Genomic DNA, 7,270 nt, shown 5'->3' on the forward strand with positions numbered 1-7,270 from the left:
TATCCCTTGTTGTTGGCTCTAATGGTGGAGGTGACTTCCCCAAACGGGACTCGGTCCCTAAAAGTTTCTCCTAATAGCGGGAGGTTGAGCGGCTGTAGGGTCGACTACTTCTGGTTCTGAGTCCATCCTAGAGTCATCCCCTTCCTCCAACTCGATAGGTTCTTCATCCTGTTCGGGATCCTCCTCTACCCATCCTCCATTGCCCTGGTTCGCGTAGTAGGGGTCCCCTGGTGGGTGGAATCCAGCCATTTAAATATACGATAATACGGTTATATGAATTGAACAAATTTGGAAATATGAAACACCACACATGTCGATTGAACTATTGCATGCACCAAATACTCCTATAGTATTTAAATTTGTATGTTTGATACTAGTGTTTATCTTGGTATGTTTTGACTTGTTGCTCACTACGACCTTTCCTTGACATACGTTATTCCAATCTCGGATAAATATAGTTGATCAGGCTATATTCGTCCCAAATTCGATTACATATATCGAGGACTAATCGTAGTGTCCAACTTGTCTTAATACTTCTTGTATAGTTCTAATCATGAAAATTTATCGTTGTATGCATGTATTTGTACTTTTACGACCCAAAATAATCTAAATTAAATGAAATGAGGTTTTAGGTGTAAAAACGTTTTGTTAGAGACCTTGAGTCCCTATGCATTTATAGTTTGTATATCTTATACGGTTCGATATACTTAGTTCACTATAAACAATGCTCTGATACCAATCTGTCACACCGCAAACCAGAACGGCGGAATCGTTCGAGGGCGGATGACTTCATGTAGTATCGCAGTAATTGAATACATAGTAAAGAAAGCAATACAGCGATCACATATATAATTTAAAAGTTTACATTGTTTGAAAGGTACTTGTTTCAAAAGAAATTACAATATGATGTTTAAAATGAAATTAAACTAACGTTGCAGCGTCCCTTCTTCAAAAGCTGCAGTTTACTTGTATTACTGAATCCCTGAGAAATACAAGTGGTTTTGAAAGAGTAGGTCAGCATTTAAGCTGGTGAGTTCATAAGTATTTATAGTGATAATGCTTATATGAAATAGAATGAAAATGGTTTGTACATGTTAAATGTTCCTATAAAATCCATATTTTCTACTATAGTAGATGGTAGTTTGATTTCTCCAAAACTATAATGCAATAGTGCTTTTCATGCCTAAAATAATAGTTTTATGTGTAAATCGTTAAGGCATTTGAAAAACCCTATAAATCAGTGTGTATTTAATACTCCATGTGAGTCTTATAACCATGCTACTTGACTAGGATGCCTATATCAACGTTCTTCAGGCGTTGGAAAGTTATGACGTTTGTCACCCCAGGTCTGTTGGCCTAGCTGTAGCTAACATCTTAGGTGTGGGATTGTCAACCCCGTATAGATCCATACACAAGTATCATGCTCCCCTACAAGGGATTATGGTATATAATACAAGACTTAAAATGCATACTCGAAAGTACGTGAAATGCCTCACAAAATTTAGTATAAAACATATTTACGTATGAAAATGTTCATTTGTTCTTGTATATGAAAATATCTCTTCGATATAGTATTCCTAGTATGTATGTGTTCATGATTTTCTCTTAAACTATACCTATTATAGTTTTTCAAAGTGTGTTTCGTTCATATAGTAAACCCTAGTGTAATGCTCACTCGTTATGTAAAGTATAACACGTAAAGTGACATAACTGATCACATATACTTAATGTAAAAATGGAGTATTTGATTCGTGTATACATATATATATATATATATATATATATATATATATATATATATATATATAAACACATTTTATTTCCACAAGACAAGGTGTTAATGAAAATATATCTTTCATACGAGAATACTCATGTAGTAGTTTATGAATCACATATGATTACATAGATAAAAAGTTTTATATAGAGAAACTTTAGGTTACACATGATAATAACCGCGTGTTTTACTTTCATCCCCCCCCCCCCCTTTAAAAGTGTATACAAAGCATTTATCAAACATTTATAAGTGTAGTTTATAGGGGTATGAACTCACTTGAAAGATCGAAGAAGGTGAGACGAAAACCGAGCAGAACTTTGACTTGAGAAAGTAGATTTTCTCGGGAATCTAGGGAGCACAAATGACCTTCGGGGCTTGAGTATGGAAACTGGGGCTTCGGGATATCACGTGCACGAAAAACGAGGCAAAAATGCAAGGAAGATGAGAGAAAATGAGCAATTTCCTGGGAACCATCGCATCCCTTTTATAGGGGTTGGGAACCTCCTCGGTACGCTGGACGTACGCGTGCGTCATGCATGACCGCATCCTCGATTTCCTTGAATGGGATGGGGCATAGCTTTGCATAGGGGCGATGTGGACGTTTCGAGGCCTAGTCCTCGAGTACGCTGCGTGTACGCTGTTACGCCGGGCGTAACTTGGATTGGCCCGGTGACTCCCCCTTTGGATAATACCGAAATTAGATTTAAATTTATATTTTAATTATTTAGTAAACTTCAAAAATGAATATCTTCTTCATTCGGACTCCGTTTTCGACGTTCTTTATATCCACGTGTAGGTGAGACTACGGTCTACAACTTTCGTTTAGACTCCGTTGGCAAATTTTAAAATTATTTTTATTATTTATTTTTAAAAGATCGTGGTAAGAAAAGTTCGTTAGAAATCAATAACTTCTTTATCCGATGACTTTTTACCGTTAAAATACCATTGTCAAGACCTTTGATTCTCATTTTGGTCATTCCGGCCAAAAGTCGCTCGATCTCTGTTTCGAGTTTTTAGCTGTCTACCACTATACCGAACTTGGAAAAGTCATAACTTCCTCATACGAAGTTAGATTTTGATGTTCTTTTTATGTAAGCTCATGGTTTAATGATATCTAATATAGTAGGTAACCAAATAGAGACTTTTGTGCATTTTATTTTCAAAGTTAATTTCAGTATTCTCAAAATGGTTACAATACTTGGCTTTTTAAGTCATTACATAGAATCGAAATATCGGATTGTCACAGACCTCTTCCTTATTCATGTGGTAGGTCATTGTAAACTTGTTGTAGCATGAAGGCAAGGAGTGGAGGATTATGTCGATAGCCAAATCCTCCTCAAACTTAAGATTAAGTATGAGAAGACGATCAACATACCTTTGCATTTTCTGCAAATGAGAGTTTATGGATTCTCCAGTCCTCATCTTAGCGGTGATCATGTTAGTAATGATCTCATAGCGCTCTTTCGTCGCGCTTTGGTGGTACCGGTCCAGCAAATCCTGATGTATTTTATACGGATACATGTCCTCATAGGACTTTTGGAGTTCGAGGTTCATGGTGGTTATCATGATGCAATGAACTTTCGTAGCATCACGCTCGTGGTCCTTCAAGGCGGCCAACTCTTTAGGAGTAGCAACATCTGGGATGATCTTCTCAAGCTTTTCATCGAGGGCATATTCTTTGTCCTTGTAGCGAATGATCATGCGAATATACCTCATCCACTCGTTGAAGTTTGAGCCATCAAGTGTCACCTTTTGACATAGGTTCATCAACGAGAATAACCCAGAAGCTTTGTTGTTGTTTTTTGCAGACATCTGAAAAAGAAAAAGGAACAAAGTTTGATAAGACATGAGTGCCTAATTAAACACCCAAATGAGAAATTAGGGCTAGGACTCATCAACATTATTTACAACTTAGAAAGGGATGTCGTACTCTAAAAGTAAATAATTTGAAGGTAAGTGAATGACGATTCACTAATTATCACCATGAAAAACGAAAAAGAGATTAAGTTTTAAATGTATTTGAAAACTCCTAGATCTTTGAGATTCATTGAACTTTTCAATGACATGTTTAAATCTCGATATGCACTTCAAATTTGTGATTGGGATGCCGAGGATTGCAAACTAGTTGTAGATAACCATGCGAATCAACATGGTGCACTCAATGTCTCTATCACCTAGTCAATGCACCGGTATACCACACACTCTCTATTGATCTATGACAAACATCGAGTCACCCTTCTCTACCAATGTCATCCCTAAAATTAGTGTGCCGGTTAACTACACGCGCTCCACCAACAATTAACAAGGGTACAAAGTGTAATTCCATGGATTAGCATCATTTTCACATTTTACCCTAAAGTAACTAAGATTCGGAATTTGAAAAAAAAACATGTAGTTACTTTGTATCTCACATTATACTTTTAATGATGAGAGGATTTCCTTATCCTAACTGTTCGGATAACGACCCACCACCAGTCAAGTAAGGGGTGGGTGTGAGTGTACACCCATTAAGCGCCATTTTATAGGCAACAACCTTATACCCACCTTATAGACCGACTTTGTGAATGAGGCCTACTAACGGTAAGACTAGCATTTTAAGTTATACATATATATTAATTAAGCTTGTAATAATATAATAGTATAGGGTTGAATTTTAAACTTGTAAAATTCTAAGGGTTTGAAATTTAAATTATTCAGAATTAAACTTTTAATCACAAAATTCAAATTTCAAAACTTGAGGGCAAGTTTTAAACTTTTCAAAACAAAAGGGATCACAAAACAAATAATTTAAATTAAACAATTAGTTTCATAATTATCTATATTTAATCTAATCCAATTTTAGACATAAGATAATTACCAAATAACTTAAATAATCCATATTTATCATATAAACAAATAATATTTAAAAGATTTGAAATTATCTATTGTTTTGGCAGGGATAAACATGCAAATAATATAAAATTCGGATTTTATCTTTCAAAAACAATTTAGGCATTAAAATCATGACAAAACAGCAACAAAATCCCAAAAATATTTCTATCTGACGTCAAAACTCGTCGAGTCCACTTTGGAACTCGTCGAGTTCCTCATGGAACTCCTCAAGTTCATCAACCAGTTAGCATAAAAATTCGATTTTTAGCAAGCAAACAGTTAAAGCATCACATACAATTGAAACCAATCATGGCTCTGATACCACTAATGGTTTTTATGCATAAGAACAATCCTATGTGCTCATACAAACCTTAATGCTTGGATCTAGGTTTCTCTATTGTACATACTTTGAATGCAAGACTTACAACCCTAGATCTATCATACAAAATTCGAAATTAACATCATGAAAATAGATCTAAGTGTTTACCTCTATCAAATAGCTTGAAATCCTTGTAGTCTTCTTGATCTTGAGCTTAGAGACACAATTGTAACTACTCTAATGGTTCACAAACCCCACAAGCTAGAAGGCAATATAAGAGAGGGTGAGAGATGCTAAAATCAGCCCTAGGGTTCTCGTGGAATCAAGTGTGGCCGATTTTCATAGCCTAGGGGTCTTATTTATACTACACTCTGCTAGGGTTTCAGTCTAAACCCTAATGGACAGCTTAGCCACCAAGCAGCCCAAGGAACCTTTTGGAATAAGGCCTTGGACGAAAATATGATGGATCCCCCATCATAATTTCCTTCCCCCTTAAGTCTATATGGTTTCTTTAGCCCAAAACTCAACTATCATACATTTAACAGTTTATGCCCCTTTATTTAATTAATCTCTTTTAGTCACCAAATTAATTTCTAATTAATTTATGACCAACACTAATTAAATAAATATTATTTCTCCTTTAATATATTATTCTTATAATATATTAATAAACCATAATATTCTCTCTCTCTCTCTCTCTCTCTCTCTCTCTCTCTCTTTAAATTACCTTGTCAAGTTGCTTTGGTGAAGGTAACCCAAAAGGACCATGCATAACCGGATCAAGTACATACCAAATATAGTTATGGGCTTAGACACTAACCCAACAAAATCTCACCTAGGAAACGGAGAGTGACATGAAGAGTCGTTATCCGCATTTGTTTACTGATGTATGATTCTGGGGACGGAATCATCCCAAGGGAGAGAGAATTGTAACACCCGTGTTTCTAGGCTAAGCATTAATGATGATGTTATAGTCTAGGTCAGCCTATGTAACTTATTTTGAAATAATAAATATGTATTATTTGAGTATTATGTGTTTATACTTAATTATTATGATTTAATAAATTAAGGATAAAAATAAATGATAGATAAACCTGATATGTATGAAGGAAGTTGTAGTGGTTGAAACGAGGATTCCAGAGATATAAAGAATACCGAAATCTGAATTATAATGAAGAAGCTATGACCTGTCGAAGTTTCGCGATAGAACCGACACCATGCTATATGATGTAAAAAGTGATTTTACGATAAACTGATTTTTAGCCATAGCAATCTATATGAAAGTTGTAGTATACGTTAAACCGAGAGTGTGCATAAAAAGAATGTCCAGATATTACTTCATACGAGGAAGTTATGAATATTCTAAAATTTGGTATAACAGTATGCAACCTGAAACGCTAATTTTAGATCGAGCAATTTTTAGCCGACACAACCTAAACGAGAATCATAGATCCTGTCGGTTGTATTATAACAGTAAAAAGACAGACGAAAACGGACATCGGATGAAGAAGTTATGAAATTTTAACGGACTTTTCCTATCCCATCTTATTAAAATATAACTTAAAAAATAAATCTAGAATTAGCCGACGGAGTCTAAACGAAAGTTATAGCGTATAATCTCATCTACGCGTAGATATAAAGAACATCAAAAATGGATCACGTATGTGAAAGATATGAATTTTTAAAGTTCAGGTACAAACTTAGAGGCTGGAAGAACACCTAGCATACAAAGTGGTACGCTTAGCGTATAAATATGTACGCCCAGTGTACAAGATATGTACGCCCAGCGTACTTTTGTTCACGGTCCATAAATGGCCACGTAGCCTACTCCATTGCATGGTGGACACGTGTTTGTAGCCTTGATGCATCCGAGATAATCCTTTAGTACTCCTTGTGTACCATGATGTACGCCAAGCGTACTTGTTGAAGAATGGGTACGCCTAGCGTACCATAGAGTTATGCCTAGTGTAACTCGAGTATTTAGCTACCATAAATAGTGGACGATGCTATCCAAATTGATGTTACAATTTTTATCCTCTCACACGTATACTTTATGATTGGTTTTCACCATATGAACATTCCTATGTGCACATACAAACCCTAATACTTGGATCTAGGTTTCTCTAATTAAACATGCATTGAATCCAAGATTTCTAATGACTAATTAGGTATAAGAACAATACAAAACCAGAGTTAGAAGCTTACCTTGAAACACTTGTTTGATCTTCTTGTTCTTGGAGCTTTAGAGTCACCAATGTCACTCCTCTAATGGCTTACAAACACCAACTAGCAAAGAGAATGATTTG

This window comes from Lactuca saligna, chromosome 4, assembly GCF_052625555.1.
Source record: "Lactuca saligna cultivar CGN05327 chromosome 4, ASM5262555v1, whole genome shotgun sequence".
In the NCBI taxonomy this organism is placed as follows: Eukaryota; Viridiplantae; Streptophyta; class Magnoliopsida; order Asterales; family Asteraceae; genus Lactuca; species Lactuca saligna.